The sequence below is a fragment of the Stegostoma tigrinum genome, chromosome 8, assembly GCF_030684315.1.
Source record: "Stegostoma tigrinum isolate sSteTig4 chromosome 8, sSteTig4.hap1, whole genome shotgun sequence".
Lineage (NCBI taxonomy): Eukaryota > Metazoa > Chordata > Chondrichthyes > Orectolobiformes > Stegostomatidae > Stegostoma > Stegostoma tigrinum.
Window position 1 is genome coordinate 59,037,292 of NC_081361.1, and position 17,873 is coordinate 59,055,164.

Consider the following 17,873-nt stretch of genomic DNA (forward strand, 5'->3'; position numbering starts at 1 on the left):
TTTGCTGTGATTGATGTTCCCCAGCAGAAACCTGCACACTGCCTAACCTTCTGAGAGGTTTCTCTTTTCTAAAAGGAAATTTTTCTGTCTCTATCTCCCTATAATGAGACATCTTGTTGTTAGACAACAGCCCAACTTTTTCTGTCATCTGTGTTTGGTTTTGTAAAATGTTATTCACATCAAACATTATTTTCAAACCCTCAATAAAATACATATAAACACATTTCCACATACCCTGATACCACTTTCGGAACTAGTGCAGAGAAAGCAATGGGAATAGCTAACTGTAACAGTCAATGCCTAGTTTTCTCAGGGACCTGGATGTAGTGATGAAATATATTCTCCCTTCTAAGACATAAATAAATGTAAGACAAATGGACAATAGAAATCATGTTGCCAGGCTCTGAAATTGTGGAATTCAGGATTGAGCCTTCATGGTTATAAAGTGCCCAGAGCAAAAAATGATGTTTTGTTCCTCAAGCTTGTGGTGTGTTTCATTGGTTCATTGCAACAGACCCAGGACAAAAAGTTAGCATGAGAGCAAGGGTCTAGGCCCGAAACATCAGCTTTTGTGCTCCTGAGATGCTGCTTGGCCTGCTGTGTTCATCCAGCTTCACACTTTATTAGCATGAGAGCAAATTGGTTTAATACATTGGCAAGCAATTAGAAGGTCAAGGTCATCGCTATGGGCAGAGTAGAGGTATTCCACAAAGCAGTCACCTAGTCTGCATTTGGTCTGTCTCACCAATATAAAAGGACACTACTGTGTGAGCTGTGAATGCAATCAACTAGAGTTAAAGAAGTGCAAGTGAAACACTGCTTCACCTGGAAAGTGTGCTTGAGGCTTTAGACAGTGAAGAGGTGAATTGGTAAGTGGAGTTAATAAGCAGTTATTCCATAAAACTAAACCTTTATTGTACCACCCTTACAAATTTGAAAGGGATAGCAAATGGGAGTGAAAGGAAGACAAGAACATAGCTGGGAATGCCCTATAGGTCTCCTCCTCAGATCAGAAGCGATAGCACTGAAGGTAGAGGTGAGAATCAGAAGCCCAGTGTTAGATGCTAGGACTCAGTTGTACGGGGCAATGGTGAAAATGGTGAAACCACATCTGAATACCATGTGCAGTTTTAGTTCTCTTATTTAAGGAATTATCCAAGTGCGTTGGAGATAATTCAGTGGAGGTTTACTGGATTCATACCTGGAGTAAGTGATTAATTTATGAGGAAAAAGTGGACAGACTGGGCTTGTTTCCACCAGAGTTTAGAAGACTGAAGGTCACATGATTGAAATGTTAAAGATCCTGAATAGTCTGTTAAAGTAGAAGTAAAATGGATGTTTCCTTGTGTTGGTGAGTCCAGCATCAAGGAAGGGGAACTGTTTTAAATTAGAAGTCATCCTTTTTGGAAAGTCATGAGGTGAATTTTTTTATTCTCTCAGCTGGCTTGTATGATTAGATTAGATTCCCTACAGTGTGGAAACGGGCCCTTTGGCCCAACAAGTCCACACCGCCCCTTGAAGAATCCCACCCAGACCCATCCCGCTATACCCCACACACCCCTGAACACTGTGGGCAATTTAGCATGGCCAATGCACCTAGCTTGCACATCTTTGGACTGTGGGAGGAAACCGGAGCACCTGGAGGAAACCCACGCAGACACGGGGAGAATGTGCAAACTCCACACAGACAGTTGCCCGAGGCTGGAATCGAACCCAGGTCCCTGGCACTGTGAGGCTGCAGTGCTAACCACTGAGCCACCGTGCCACCCCATTTGGTGAGTCTGTCTCAGACCTAGGGTAATTGAGTATTTTTAAGACAGAAGTAGATAGATTATTGTAAGACAACAGAATCAAAGGTTAGCAGAAGTAGATGGGAATGTGGACTTTGAAATGCAAGCCATGATCTTATTGAGTGGTGGAGGGGTTTTGAGGGGCAGAACGACCTGATCCTAACTCTTAGCTCATATGTTTGCATGTAAATACCTGCATTGATAAAAGTTTAATTGGGAATGCAATCAATTTGAGGTGAGAGTTAAACACTTCTCAAAGTTTAGGCATAGTTACAGGCTTTTTGAATGTAGATTTCAAATAATTGCTGAATTAGTGAGAATGCTGCTGACCCAACTAAGGAAGCGAAGGAGGGTCCTGTTTGGGACATTTGCTGAGCATTAGTGATATGTAAATGACAAAAGCCAGAAAACCCCAGTGCCCACAAGCTTGACGAGAAGTAGTGCTGTATCATTCTTTCCTGGCACACATTACTGATGTTGTGCAATTTATCTTTACTTTGAAAGAAGATCTGATGTTCTGAAAGGAGATTACACTGTGGTAGTAGATTGCTGTTATGCTCCTGATTTGTGAGAAAGCAGACCTAATGGTATCAATTTAACCCTGACAGATGGGTTCTCAAAATCTATTTACCAAGACCTTTTGAAGCTAAAAGAGACAGCACGGGCTGTTCTGTTGTGCTGGGTTCCTGCAACAGCAGTATGAGAATTCATGGCAGGAATCTTTGAGCTTTTGTTGTAATCATCCTGCATCTGCCACATGCTCCACATTGTAAAATTAAGTGGTTATACAAAAATGAGACTGACCTCCTCAGGCAGTCAAATCTAAAATCCTTTCCTGGAAGAATCCAGATGTGATGTTTTCCAAATTTACATAGTGACTTGATGGTAAAACAAAACTGCTGCTTGGCCTGCTGACTGTGCAGCCTTTTAATACAAATGTTTCAATTCAGGTGCTCTGCACCTACAAACCCACAGGCTGATGCCATGGACATCCTTTTTGAATCCGTAAGCATAGAAAAAGTGCATCATCTTTTAAAGGGGCCATGCACTGCTTTCCCCCAAGTATTTTATACACACCAATATTTTACAAGCACTGAATTCAAATGTCCTGCCTTCCAATCTAAAAGTACTCTACCCAACTTTGCAACACCTCCCTCTTAAGAAAAAAAAGTGAACCTTCCTTATAAAAAATGGTGTACTTTTTCTTTTTAAAACCTTACCTCCATTATATTACTAGATCCATATCTCATTAACCTAGCGTTACACATCTCATACTAGTTCCGTATATATGTGTGTGTGTGTATATATATATATATATATATACACAAGATTGAAGACTATCGTTTCTATCTTATACAAACATTTTTCCTTTTAAACCTGTGATAAAGCATCTGCAATAACATTTTCACAACCCACAACATGTACAATCTGTAAATTAAATCCTTGTGATACAGGACTCCATGAAATAATCTGGTGTTCTTGTCCTTAAATCTTCTGAGAAATGTCAAAGGATTGTGATCGTAATACACAACCATCTCTGATGTATTGTCTGCGACCTAAATATTAAAATGTTATAATGCCATTACCAAACTCAATAACTCTTTTTCAATGGTTGAATTTTTTTCTGGTGGATATTGAATTTTTTTCTTGGAAAAGTAACTGATGGGCTTTTAAATTCCACAATCATTCTCCTGTAACAACACCGCTGTAAACCCATGCTTGAGCCGATGGTGACTTTAAAAGGTTTCAAAAAATTTGGCATGGCTAAAACTGGTAGAGTGGTTAATGAGTCTTTTCAATTCTCAAATACCTCCTGGCATTGTTCTGTCCACCAGAATTTCATGGTTTTTTTTTAAATTTAACAAACTGCCACTAAAGTTTGGAACAAATTTCCTATAAAATCTACTCAGTCACAAAAATCGTCCACTTCCTCCTTCAAAGATGGTCTTGGAAATTCCTCTAAAGCCTTCATCTTCATGTTTCTTGGTGTCATCTGTCCATGTCCGATGTTGTGTCCTAAGAACATCATTTCTGCCTTAGCAAATTCTGTTCCTGCCAAGTTTATGACCAGCTTTGCCTTCTATAGACTCTCAAAGAGCTCTGCCAACTGTTCCATGTGCTATTTCCACAAATGGCTAAAGGTCACTAAGTCATTTATATAGACAGTGCAATTACTCAATCCTGCCACAACTCTGTTCGTAAGTCTTTGAAAAGTGGTTGGTGCGTTTTCATTCCAAAAGGCATGACATTAATATAGACCTTTTGGGGTTCCAAAAACAGGAACATCTTTTCACTCTCTGTGACAAAGGTACTTGCCAGTAATTGTAAAATAAATCCAACTTTGTGACAAAGATAACAAGGTGTGGAGATGGATGAACACAGCAGGCCCAGCAGCATCTTAGGAGCAGGGAAGTGGCTTGTCCAACTTTTTCCCCATGGTCCTCCAGCCTTGGAATTGGGTATGAGCCAGATTTGGATCACGGCATTGACTTTCTGATAAACTGTGCAGAATTGTTGAATGCCATGAGGCTTGGGAACCAACACAGCCAGTGAACCCCACTCACTTTGACTCATCTCTATGATGTCTCCTTGGAGCATTGCTTCCACTTCCTTCTGTACCTGTGCTGTTCTGAGAGGATTAAGCCTGTAGTTTGTTGTTTTATTGGAACAGCATTCCCTATGTCAACCTCATGCACTATGGTATTAGTTCTCCCCATTCTATCTCTACGTATGTCCTCATACAGTACATATGTACTGTAATATTTCTTTCAATTCAGTTCTCTGTTCCTGGGACACACATCTCACTACGCTATTCAATTCTTTAAGGGCTTTCTCATTATTCAATTTATTGTGAGGCCCATCAAAATCCACATCATCTGGATTTGATTCCTCACTCCAAGTGGCAGTAACTCATACCTGTTTCTACACTTCCCTCTGTCATAGTGATGTTTCAGGATGTTCACATGATGTACTCGATAATGTTTCTTTACCTATCTGGCATCTTCACCAGATAATTCACTAACTTAACTACTTCTCAATCTGATGGGGTGGCACTAAGCCTTGCATTGATTACTCCGATTAATCTTTCTCTCCCCTCTGATACATAATCCAACAGTGAGATCACTGACTTCAGACCTGTCAACACCTCATTAGTTAATTTTAAAAGCCCTCTTTCTTCATGTCCAAATATCAATTTAAATGGACTAAATTAAGTTGGTTCAGTTGGAGCATCACTAATAACAAATAATATAAATGGGATACCTATATCCCAGTTATTTGGGTAATCCTGCCAATACGCCATCAGCATTGTCTTTAGGGTCTGATGCCACCTTTCCAAGGCTCCCTGGGATTCAGGATGGTAGGAATTTGATTTAAAGTATTTGATGCCTAAACTATCCATGACCTCCTTAAATAATTTGGCAGTAAAACCAGACCTTTGGTCTGATTGAATTTCTGTGGGTAGTCCATAACGCATAAAGAAAGCAAGCAACTCCTCCATCACTGTTTTTGCCTTGACATTTCATAATGGAATTGCCTCCAGAAATCTGGTAAACACATTCATTATGGATAGCAAATACTGTTTCCCACTTTTGGTTTAAGGGAAGGGACCTACACAATTAATCATAACCCATGTAAAAGGTTCTTCAAATGTGAGAATTGGGATCAAAGACGCTGGTCTTATTACTGCTTGTGGCTTTACTGCCATCTGGCATGTATGACAGGGACGGCCAAATTTAGCTACATCTTTATATAATGCAGGTCAATAGAAATGCTTCTGTATCTTGGCCTGAGTTGTCTTCACTCCTGGATGACCGCCAACAGATAATTAGTATGCTACCCACAATACTTCCTGTTTGTATTCCAGTAGTCAATTTCTGCCCATTTCTCATCTGCACCAGAGATAACGGGAACTGCAGATGCTGGAGAATCTGAGATAACAAAGTGTGGCGCTGGCTGAACACAGCAGGCCAAGCAGCATCCCAGGAGCACAAAAGCTCCACACTCTCCTCCAGCCCCACCACACCCGGCACCTTCCCCTGCAACCGCAGGAAGTGCTACACTTGCCCCTACACCTCCTCCCTCACCCCCATCCCAGGCCCCAAGATGACTTTCCACATCAAGCAGATGTTCACCTGCACATCTGCCAATGTGGTATACTGCATCCGTTGTACCCGCCTCTACATTGGGGAAACCAAGCGGAGGCTTGGGGACCGCTTTGCAGAACACCTACGCTCGGTTCACAGTAAACAACTGCACCTCCCAGTCGCGAACCATTTTAACTCCCCCTCCCACTCCTTTGACAACATGTCCACCCTGGGCCTCCTGCAGTGCCATAATGATGTACAGTTTTCTACAGGCCTCCGAATAGTGCCAGATATGTAGAGGAAAGGATAGCAAAGATGATTCTCGATAGGAGTGAGAGAGACAGGGTAGTTGTCATGGGGGACTTCAACTTTCCAAATATTGACTGGGATCACTATAGTTCGAGTACTATAGATGAGTCAATTTTTGTCCAGTGTGTGCAGGAGGGCTTCCTGACACAGTATGTAGACAGGCCAACAAGGGGCGAAGCCACATTAGATTTGGTACTGGGTAATGAGCCCAACCAGGTGTTAGATTTGGAAGTAGGTGAGCACTTTGGCGAAAGTGATCACAATTCTGTTATGATTACTTTAGTGATGAAAAGGGATAGGTGTATACTACTGGGCAAGAGTTATAGCTGGGGGAAAGGCAATTACGATGAGATTAGGCAAGATTTAGGGAGCATAGGATTGGGAAGGAAACTGCAGGGGGTGGCCTGCAGGGAGTAAACCGGTTCATGTGGTGTATATGAATTTCAGCAAGGCGTTCGATAAGGTTCCATACAGTAGGCAAAATATGGAGGAATGGGATTGTGGGAGATATAGCAGAGATTCCACTTCCTTCGTAAACCACGGCTCCCGCATGCTACAGCTTCCTCCCTGCCTCCCCCCCCCTCCCTATTTATTTCAGAATATTTGAGATGTGAAGGCTCAGTTAGGGCACTTGAGGGTTACAAGGTAGCCAGGAAAGACCTAAAGAGAGAGCTCAGAAGAGCCAGGAGGAGACATGAGAAGTTGCTGGTGGACAGGATCAGGGTAAACCCTAATGCTTTCCATAGGTATTTAAGGAATAAAAGAATGACAAGAGTAAGATTAGGGCCAATCAAGGATAGTAGTGGGAAGTTGTGTGTGGAGTCAGAGGAGATGGGGAAGCACTAAATGAATATTTTTCGACAGTATTCACTCTAGAAAATGACAATGTTGTCGAGGAGAATACTGAGATACAGGCTACTAGGCTAGGTGGGATTGAGGTTCACAAGGAAGAGGTATTAGAAATCTTACAGAGTGTGAAGATAGATAAGTCCCCTGGGCCAGATGGGATTTATCCTAGGATCCTCTGGGAAGCCAGGGAGGAGATTGCTGAGCCTTTGGCATTGATCTTTAACTCGTCATTTTCTACAGGAATAGTGCCAGATGACTGGAGGATAGCAAATGTGGTCCCCCTGTTCAAGAAGGGGAGTAGAGACAACCCTGGTAATTATAGACCATTGAGCCTTACTTAAGTTGTTGGTAAAGTGTCCGAAAAGGTTATAAGAGATAGGATTTATAATCATCTAGAAAAGAATAAATTGATTAGGGATAGTCAGCACGATTTTGTGAAGGGTAGGTTGTGCCTCACAAATCTTATTGAGTTATTTGAGAAGGTGACCAAACAGGTAGATGAGAGTAAACCGGTTGATGTGGTGTATATGGATTTCAGCAAGGCGTTCGATAAGGCTCCCCATACTCGGCAAAATGCGGAGGAATGGGATTGTGGGAGATGCAGCAGTTTGGATCGGAAATTGGCTTGCTGAAAGAAGACAGAGGGTGGTGGTTGATGGGAAATGTTCATCCTGGAGACCAGTTACTAGTGGTGTACCGCAAGGGTCGGTGTTGGGTCCACTGCTGTTTGTCATTTTTATAACTGACCTGGATGAGGGTGTAGAAGGATGGGTTAGTAAATTTGCAGACGACACGAAGGTCAGTGGAGTTGTGGATAGTGACAAAGGATGCTGTAGGTTGCAGAGAGACATAGATAAGCTGCAGAGCTGGGCTGAGAGGTGGCAAATGGAGTTTAACGTGGACAAGTGTGAGGTGATGCACTTTGGTAGGAGTAACTGGAAGGAAAAGTACTGGGCTAATGGTAAGATTCTTAGTAGTGTAGATGAGCAGAGAGATCTCGGTGTCCATGTACACAGATCCTTGAAAGTTGCCACCCAGGTTGACAGGGCTGTTAAGAAGGCATACAGTGTTTTAGCTTTTATTAATAGAGGGATCGAGTTCTGGAACCACGAGATTATGCTGCAGCTGTACAAAACTCTGGTGCGGCCGCGCTTGGAGTATTGCGTACAGTTCTGGTCACCGCATTATAAGAAGGATGTGGAAGCTTTGGAAAGGGTGCAGAGGAGATTTACCAGGAATGTTGCCTGGTATGGAGGGACTGTCTTATGAGGACAGGCTGAGGGACTTGAGGCTGTTTTCATTAGAGAGAAGAAGGTTGAGAGGTGACTTATTTGAGACATATAAAATAATCAGAGGGTTAGATAGGGTGGATAGGGAGAGCCTTTTTCCTGGGATGGTGATGGCGAGCATGAGGGGGCATAGCTTGAAATTGAGGGGTGAAAGATATAGGACAGATGTCTGAGGTAGTTTCTTTACTCAGAGAGTAGTAAGGGAATGGAACACTTTGCCTGTAACAGTAGTAGATTCGCCAACTTTAAGTACATTTAAGTTGTCATTGGACAAGCATATGGACGTACATGGAATAGTATAGGTTAGATGGGTATGACAGGTCGGCACAACATCGAGGGCCGAAGGGCCTGTACTGTGCTGTAATGTTCTATGTTCTATGATGCCACCCGAAGTTTGGAGGAACAGCAACTCATATTACGCTTGGGAACCCTGCAGCCCAATGGTATCAATGTGGATTTCACAAGCTTCAAAATCTCCACTCCCCCTACTGCATCCCAAAACCAGCCCAGCTCGTCCCCCGCTCCCTAACTTGTTTTTCCTCTCACCTATGCCCACCTCCCACCTCAAGCTACCCCCATCTCCTACCTACTAACCTCATCCCGCCTCCTTGACTTGTCTGTCCCCCCCGGACTGTCCTATCCCCTCCCCACCTCCCCACCCATACTCTCCTCTCCACCTATCTTCTCCTCTATCCATCTTCAATCCGCCTCCCCCTCTCTCCCTATTTATTTCAGAACCCTCTCCCCATCCCCCTCTCTGATGAAGGGTCTAGGCCTGAAACGTCAGCTTTTGTGCTCCTGAGATGCTGCTTGGCCTGCTGTGTTCATCCAGCCTCACACTTTGTTATCTCATCTGCACTAATCTGCTTAGGCCTCCGTTTCTGCCTTAAGGTTTTATCCTTAAGGTAATACTATTCTGGAATATATTCTGATTTCTTTTCAGTGTAGGCTTTATGTTTATAAATCCTTTAATGTCTCATCTTTCTGTTGTAACTCCATTAATCTTTCAGAACTAAACGCCTCTGCCTGATCCTCTACCCTGCTTAGGTTTTTCTTTACCATTTCATTAAACAGAGTGCCAGCTAATGAAAATAGAAGTTGCTAGAAAAGCTCAGCAGGTCTGGCAGCATCTGTGAAGAAAAAGTCAGAATTAATGTTTCGGGTCCAGTGACCCTTCCTCAGATTGCAAATTGTCAGCTAACTGGACCCTAAACTCCTTCATATTTCTTTTTTGTTTTCACATTTTCTTTTAAATTTTGGCTGTGGATCTTCTCACCACACAGTCTGGAAAAATTCCGGGGTATTTTCCTTTTAAATCCTAAGGTCCTTGGTTTTCTCTTGGCTTTCCCACTACAGTGGGCATCACTCCCAACTGTGATCCAGCCACGTTGTTTCCAAGAGTAAACTGTAATGCTGGAATTGCCAATTTTTCCATCACTCCCACTATTGCTTCTACAGTTCTGATAGGACATTCTAGCCTTATCTCACACAGGGGAACATTAATTCTATCTCCGTTTATTCAACAGATTATCACTCTCTCCAGCAATATTTCAGCAACAGTCCAAATATTTTCATCCCTTGCTATTAGAGACTGGCTATTTTCCATATCTCTCAATATTGTAACTTATTTACCTTCTCCACCATTCTACTTGAGTAAACCTTACCCAGATGGGTGAGGCCTTTGAAAACATCGGGTGTTAGCTTACTATCCAGTGCATGACCAGGCTGTGCACTCTCCTGCAGCTCCTTGACTTCTCTTGGGATTTCCTTCAGTACCTCAACTAATCCCACTGGCTTAGCCTCTTTTACCACATCATTTTTCCCAGTGCCTTACTTAAACCACCAGCACTATGACATTGTGTTTCCGACTTGCAGTGAAAACACCTGAGGTCTTTTATCTCCTTTCCACCTTCTTTGGCTTCTTTTTTCACATGTGGTAAACTGTCCTCTGTGTGATTTTCCTATAGTTTTTCATTGAAGGAACTCCCTCTTTCCTAATTTCTGTTTCTCAGGGAATGAAATTGCTGTCGGAAGCTAAATTTCAATTTATGCATGAATGCACATTCATCTGCTATCTCTGCAGCTCTTCTTGCTGTTTTAATGTTCTGTTCCTCAACATGAGTTCTTATCACTTCTGGGAGTGAATTTTTAAACTCCTCCAACAGAATAATAACTCTAAGATGCTCACAAGTCTTTTCGATTTTTTAATGTGCTCATTCATCTTTTGAAGTTGCTCTGCTAAATTCTTTCAAACTCAATATAAGTCTGACCTGGTTCCTTTCTTACATTTCCGAACCATTGTCTACATGCTTCTGGTACAAATTCATAGACACTCAAAGTAGCCTGTTTTGCTACTTCATATTCTCCTGACACCACCTCTGACAGCGCTGCAAACACCTCACCAGCCTTACCTACCAATTTGGTGTGAATTAACATTACCCACATAGACTCTGGCCGCTTCATCTGTATAGCCAATTTCTCAAAGGAAATGAAAAAGGCTTCTACGGTTTTTTTCATCAAATTTTGGAAAGGATTTGGTCATCATCACTCTCTTCCTCACTAAGCCTACCTTCTACCTTCATCTTCATCCTTTTAAATTGACTTTGTGTTTAATTGTCAAATTCTGAAGCTCAAACTCTCTCTCTTTGTCCTTTTCTTCTTCTCTCTTTTTCTTTTTGCTCAGCTAAGAACCTTCTTTCCCTTTCTTTCTCTTCTGCCCTGGCTTTTCTTTCCGTTCTTGCTCTTCTAACTCCAATTGTCTGATTTGCAATTTAATTTTTTCCTGACTGCTGCACTTGGCTGTTTCTCTGATATATCTAAATGCTTGGCTACCTCTGTTACAGTTTCAGATTTCACCTTATCCTAATTAAACCCAATTCCAGCCTATCTGCTGGTTCTAAAAGTGTCTCCTTTCTTTGTCATAGAGTATTACAGCATAAAAACAGGCTCTTCAGCCGAAACTAATCCATTCTGACCATGGTGCCCAATCAGCTAGTTCCAAGTGCCCGCATTTGGTCTATATCCCTCTAAACCCTTCCTATTCGGGTACCTCTCTAAATGTTTTTTAAATGTTGCTATTGTACCTGCCTCAACCACTTTCTCTGGCAGCCCACTCCATTTACGGACCACTCTCTGCATGAAGAAGTTGCCCCTCAGGTCCTTCTTTAATCTATTCCCCTTCACCTTAAACCTATGCCTCCAGTTTGCAATTCCCCATCCCTGGAAAATAGAATATTTGCATTCATCTATGCCCCTCATGGTTTTATACACCTTGATGAGGTCACCACTCATTCTCCTATGTTCCAAGGAATAAAGTCCTATCCTGGACAGCCTGTCCCTATAAATCAGATCTACTATTCCTGGCAACATCCTTGACCCCTTCAGAATATTCTCTCTAAACACTGTTGTTATGTCCTCCCTTATCAAAAGGACACCTCCCACTCCTCACTTATTTGTACTTCTGTCAGGCCTGTAGCTCCTGTATCCTGGAACATTGAACTGCCAGTCTTGCCCTTCTCTCAGCCATATTTCTGTAATAGCTATAATATCCCAGTCCCCAGAGCCAATCAATGCTCACAGCTCATTTGCCTTACCAGACAAGCCTCGTGCATTGAAAGAAATGCACTTTAAACCAGAAGTCTTTTCCTCCATTTACTGTGCCTGGCTAGCCTGAATAGTAAACTTGCACTCGGCGGTTAATGTATTTTCCCCCTGACTTCTCAAAGGTACTTTTCTTATTCAGAGTTCCACCCCGCTGCCAAACTGGTTTAAACCCTCCCAGGAAACACTACCAAATCTCCCCACAAGGATATTGGACCCCCTCTCGTTGAAGAGCAACACATACCTCTTGTACGGGTTACCTCTACTCCAGAAGAGATCCCAATCATCTGAGAACTGAAAACCATGTTCCCCGCAGCAGCTCCTCGGCTACATATTCATCTGGCCTATCTTTCTATTTCAGTCCTCACTGGTGCGTGGCACTGGGGCTATTCTGGAGATCACTACCCTTGAAGTCCTGCTTTTCAACTGCTTACCTAACACCCTACAGTCATTTCACAGGACCTGTCTTTCTAAACTTCCTTGGCAAATTTGGGAAGCATCTTCAACCCCCAAAATCTCTTTACCAATGTTAAGAGGCAATTCCCCATTTTTTAAAAAAATTAACCAACAACAAGCAACTAAAATTAAACAGATTTTCCATTTCTCACTTAAGTCTTATTTAAAGGTTTAGGACACTGATTCACAAACAAATCTGTTTAAATCTGCTGGGGCCTTTCATACCTCAAATCTGTCCAAATCACAGACCCAAGCTGGCCAGATCCCGGACCGAAGCCCCGAATCTGTTATAAAGTGGAGGTTGACCCCTCTGATAACTAAAACCTAAACACCTAGAGAGGAGTACCTCACCCTCCAATCTGTTAAAAGGAGTGTGAGAAGGGGTATAATTGGCAACTTCTAGTGGTTAAGTAAAACAAATTCCTGACACTCACTTTACAATCAACAAGGAACAATTTATTTATCTAATTGTGAACAAATTAACTAAACTATTTACAATCTGAATAAACCCCTTTGAATAGTAATTATTCCTAAATAAAATAAGATTCTAATTGTAATTCCAAGAAATATAAATTCCGCTTAGAAAAGCAAAAGTAATAAAATTGAATTTCGTCTCTCAGAATTGCAACCAGTTTACATGTCTTCTGGAATGTTCTGTGCCATCTCTGTTGAATGTTCTGACAGCGTTCCCTGTCAAAAATATTCACTAGTTGTGCCAGAGGTACCTTTGATTTAGACAGTGCCTCCTCTAAAATTTGGAGAGGGCTGTGAGAGCTAGCAATTGTATCTTGAGAACTGAGAGCTGTTAACTGTTGCAGATGGTAGTTTGTTCTCATGTCTTTGCCCAGTTGCTCCTTTTATACCCTTGATGATATATCAATATTCCCTACAATAGGTCCTATTTTATCAAAACCACCAGATTTAAATTTAACTGGTTTTTGCTATCTAAGTGCCTGGTTCAAACTAATTGGCTAAATTCAAAACTTGTTGTTTTGTTAACAAAACCAATCTGCTACTTGGCTTTCTGCCTGTGCAGCCTTTTGATCCAAATGTTCTGTAAACCTGAAACCCACAAGCTGCTGCCCAAAGAATCTCTAAGCATACAAAAAGCACATAATCTTCTAAAGGGACCACACTCTGCTTCCCCACTTCCCCCCACCACCCCAGCATTTTACAAACACCAATTCTAATGTCCTGCCTTGCCGTCCACAAATAATCTACCCAACTTTGCAACAATAGTGTGCTAATATTTACTGTCTTATCTGCCTGAAATACTAGTTGGATATAATACTACCTTTACTTTAAAAGCCAAAAGTACTGCGGATGCTGTAAATCAGGGACAAAAACAAAAACACAGTTGCTGGAGAAGCTCAGCAGGTCTGGTAGCATCTGTGAAGGGAAAAATAGAGTTAACGTTTCAGGTCCGGTGTCCCTTCCTCAGAACTGAGAACCCGAAACGTTAACTCTGTTTTTCCCTTCACAGATGTTACCAGACCCGCTGAGCTTCTCCAGCAACTGTGTTTTTGTACCTTTATGTTAATTTATTACTGCTGCCAAAAGTAATAGATTAAATTGCGTTAATTAGATGAAAATTGTGTGTGTATCTTGAGGGGCAAGGTTTACGGTTATTTCCGCTGGTTAGATGGGTGGTATGTATTTATCAAAATGCCAACAGAGTGGGTTCAATTTACATTCCAAGTGAGGCAGTCTTGGGAGCTGGCTCCTTGTGCTGCCACTGAGAGTGAATGGCAAACCACCTCTGACAAAAAAAAGCTAAGAAACCAAGCTGTGATAAATAACAGCAGAAACTGAGCCACAGACCTGACTTCTGACAGAGTTCACATGAATGAATGACTATGAAAGCAGCTGGTTAAATATTTAGTGAAGAATACTTCCTAAAACTAAAGGCTATAAATGCAAACTCGAGAAACATATATAGTCACTTATTAAATGCACTTTCTGCAAATCTGTTTCCTTTCAAAGAGTAACCTTCTACATTGTTTTGCTTTTTACACTTAAATGCTGGCGTTAATTTTTAACTTGTATTTCTGGATTTGTAATTCATGCCTCATTCTCAATTGCCACCAATTTGGATGGATTCTTAGAAAATGCAACTGGAAAGTCTCAGTCTGCTTTTTGACCAAAAAGAATGAATTTGCTTCACATCTTATTTTGTAAAGGTGAGTTCATATTTTGAAAATTCAGTTTGTCCCAACGGGTTTAATGGTGTTTTGGGTTAAAACTTAGATTTCTTGTCCTCCAAATCTTCTTGGAACTCAGAATGTGAGGAGGGAATGAAATGTTCCTTGACCTCAGATCTGAAATGAGGAAGATGAATTTAAAATTTTCTGTAATTTAAGTGTGAACTTTCACAAATATGTGAGAAGCAGTAACTCTGTGGTGTCAGTAACGTAGCCTTGGTATCTGCACTGACATGCCAAGCCATGAATTCTTATCAGTCAACTGATGGAGATGTCTAACACCAAACCGCCTGTATAATGGTTCTCTGCAGTGGCAATCATACAATGCTAACACACAGTCATAGGAGAATGAAACATTGAGTAGACAGTGATATACCACCGTGGCAGAGGGTAGAAGAGCATTCATCCTTCTCATGGCAGTGGAGTCAAGTTTTTTGGTGCCACCTGCAGGTGCTTATCTCCAAACTACCTCATATATCTGAATGGCCGCTCATTGTCATCATTGGGAAAAGAACTTTCCTGTTCTCCAGGACAAGCTTCAGTATGACCACAAGGGAAACATCACTAAAGCATGGTGCTGCATTTTCACCTGGTCTCAAATCTCCAGAGGAATGTAGGAATAATGAGCAGAATTTAAGTGATATTCATGGTTTGCAGAGGGTGAAATGCTTTCTGGGTGCTTCTGAAATTTGGTGCCCAGATATTAGAGCCTGGAAAATCGCAGTGGGCTTCTAAACTTCTTGTCCATAAAATTTGTCTTTGTTAGTAATGCAAATATATTTGTAAATTAGGAAAATTGGTGAAAATTAAAATTGAGTTGCAGACAATTTACAATGTGACTTTTTAGATTACAAGGTCAGAATAACTGGTAGTTTTCTACTGTTTACTGAAAGCCTGAGACAAAAGCTTTTAAAATATAGCAAGTTGCTAGAAAAGCAGACTGAGTTTTGCAAGGTGTATCAGAGATAAGAGGAACTGCAGATGCTGGAGGATCCGAGATAACAAGGTGTGGAGCTGGATGAACACTGCAGGCCAAGCGGCATCTTAGGAGCAGGAAAGCTGATGTTTCGGGCCAAGACCCTTCATCAGAACATCAGATTTTCTGATGACGGGCCGAGGCCCGAAACATCAGCCTTCCTGCTCCGCTGATGCTGCTTGGGCTGCAGTGTCCATCCAGCTCCATATCTTGTTATCTTGAGTTTTGCAAGGTGCCTATTACTGAAGATTGCCTAGAAACTGCCGTTTTGGCATTTGTTTTCTGTTTTTCCAAAACATGAAGGTTGAAGTCATGTATGGGCTTGCAAGGAAGCAATGTTATCTCTCTTTCTCGGTACCAATATGACCCTTGAAGGAGTGATCATGGGAACTGCAGATGCTGGAGAATCCAAGATAATAAAATGCGAGGCTGGATGAACACAGCAGGCCCAGCAGCATCTCAGGAGCACAAAAACTGACGTTTCGGGCTTAGACCCTTCATCAGAGAGGGGGATGGGGTGAGGGTTCTGGAATAAATAGGGAGAGACGGGGAGGCGGACCGAAGATGGAGAGAAAAGAAGATAGGTAGAGAGGAGAGTATAGGTGGGGAGGTAGGGAGGGGATAGGTCAGTCCAGGGAAGACGGACAGGTCAAGGAGGTGGGATGAGGTTAGTAGGTAGGAGATGGAGGTGCGGCTTGGGGTGGGAGGAAGGGATGGGTGAGAGGAAGAACAGGTTAGGGAGGCAGAGACAGGTTGGACTGGTTGTGTGGTGCAGTGGGGGGAGGGGACGAACTGGGCTGGTTTTGGGATGCGGTGGGGGAAGGGGAGATTTTGAAGCTGGTGAAGTCCACATTGATACCATTGAGCTGCAGGGTTCCCACGCGGAATATGAGTTGCTGTTCCTGCAACCTTCGGGTGGCGTCATTGTGGCACTGCAGGAGGCCCATGATGGACATGTCATCAAAAGAATGGGAGGGGGAGTGGAAATGGTTTGCGACTGGGAGGTGCAGCTGTTTATTGCGAACCGAGTGGAGGTGTTCTGCAAAGCGGTCCCCGAGCCTCCGCTTGGTTTCCCCAATGTAGAGGAAGCCACACCGGGTATAGTGGATGCAGTATACAACATTGGCAGATGTGCAGGTGAACCTCTGCTTAATGTGGAAAGTCATCTTGGGGCCTGGGATAGGGGTGAGGGAGGAGGTGTGGGGGCAAGTGTAACATTTCCTGCGGTTGCAGGGGAAGGTGCCGGGTGTGGTGGGGTTGGAGGGCAGTGTGGAGCGAACAAGGGAGTCACGGAGAGAGTGGTCTCTCCGGAAAGCAGACAGGGGTGGGGATGGAAAAATGTCTTGGGTGGTGGGGTCGGATTGTAGATGGCGGAAGTGTCGGAGGATGATGCGTTGTATCCGGAGGTTGGTAGGGTGGTGTGTGAGAATGAGGGGGATCCTCTTAGGGCGGTTGTGGCGGGGGCGGGGTGTGAGGGATGTGTTGCGGGAAATGCGGGAGACGCGGTCAAGGGCGTTCTCGACCACTGTCGGGGGGAAAGTTGCGGTCCTTGAAGAACTTGGACATCTGCGATGTGCGGGCGTGGAATGCCTCATCGTGGGAGCAGATGCAGCGGAAGCAGAGGAATTGGGAATTGGGCTTGAAATGGACATCAGTTACAAGCTGGTTGCCTGAGATGGAGACTGAGAGATCCAGGAAGGTGAGGGATGTGCTGGAGATGGCCCAGGTGAACTGAAGGTTGGGGTGGAAGGTGTTGGTGAAGTGGATGAACTGTTTGAGCTCCTCTGGGGAGCAAGAGGCGGCGCCGATACAGTCATCAATGTACCGGAGGAAAAGGTGGGGTTTGGGGCCTGTGTAGGTGCAGAAGAGGGACTGTTCCACGTAACCTACAAAGAGGCAGGCAAACCTGGGCCCATGCGGGTGCCCATGGCCACCCCCTTAGTCTGTAGGAAGTGGGAGGAATCGAAAGAGAAGTTGTTGGGGATGATGATGAGTTCGGCTAGGCGGAGGAGGGTGTCGGTGGAGGAGGACTGGTCGGGCCTGCCATTTCAAGCCCACCGACTCCCACAGCTACCTAGAATACACTTCCTCCCACTCACCCTCCTGCAAAAATTCCATCCCCTATTCCCAATTCCTCCGCCTCCGCCCTCACGATGAGGCATTCCACTTCCACACATACCAGATGTCCAAGTTCTTCAAGGACCGCACTGCCCTCCAACCCCACCACACCCGGCACCTTCCCCTGCAACCGCAGGAAATGCTACACTTGCCCCCACACCTCCTCCCTCACCCCTATCCCAGGCCCCAAGCTCCCAGCT